Source organism: Lupinus angustifolius, chromosome LG17 (genome assembly GCF_001865875.1).
Source record: "Lupinus angustifolius cultivar Tanjil chromosome LG17, LupAngTanjil_v1.0, whole genome shotgun sequence".
Classification (NCBI taxonomy): Eukaryota; Viridiplantae; Streptophyta; class Magnoliopsida; order Fabales; family Fabaceae; genus Lupinus; species Lupinus angustifolius.
Window position 1 is genome coordinate 14,295,331 of NC_032025.1, and position 694 is coordinate 14,296,024.

The window sequence follows — 694 nt, forward strand, 5'->3', positions numbered from 1 at the left end:
GACGACAAGAAACAAGTGAAGGTAGGTACATTGATGAAGGAGGAAGAGCGCAAAAAGATAATTCATCTTTTGCACGAGTTCAAAAATGTGTTTGCATGGTCGTATGTCGATATGGCGGTCTGGACAGAAACATAGTGGAACACAAGCTGCCATTGAACCCAGATTCACGCCCGGTTGAGCAGAAACTACGGAGGATAAAACCATCTTAAGGGTGAAAGATGAGGTAGAGAAATGGCTAGACGCTGGGTTCGTGACAGTCTCTACATATCCAGGATGGGTGGCTAATGTTGTAGTTGTACCAAAGAAGGGAGGCAAACTCAGGATCTGCATTGACTATCGAGATTTGAACAAGGCAAGCCCAAAGGATGACTTCCCAGTACCTCATATAGATGTTTTGGTCGACAACACTGCAGACCATGCCCTTTTCACCTTCATGGATGGGTATTCTGGGTATCATCAGGTCAAGATGGCCTCTGAAGATGTGGATAAAACCACTTTCATCATCCCATGGGGAACCTTTTGCTATCTAGTTATGCCTTTTGGTTTAAAGAATGCTATGGCCACATACTAGAGAGCCATGGTAGCTCTTTTCCATGACATGATGCATAAGGAGGTGGAGATCTATGTTGATGACATCATATGCAAATCCAAATCAGAGGTGGAGCATGTGGAGAACCTAAGGAAATTATTTGAA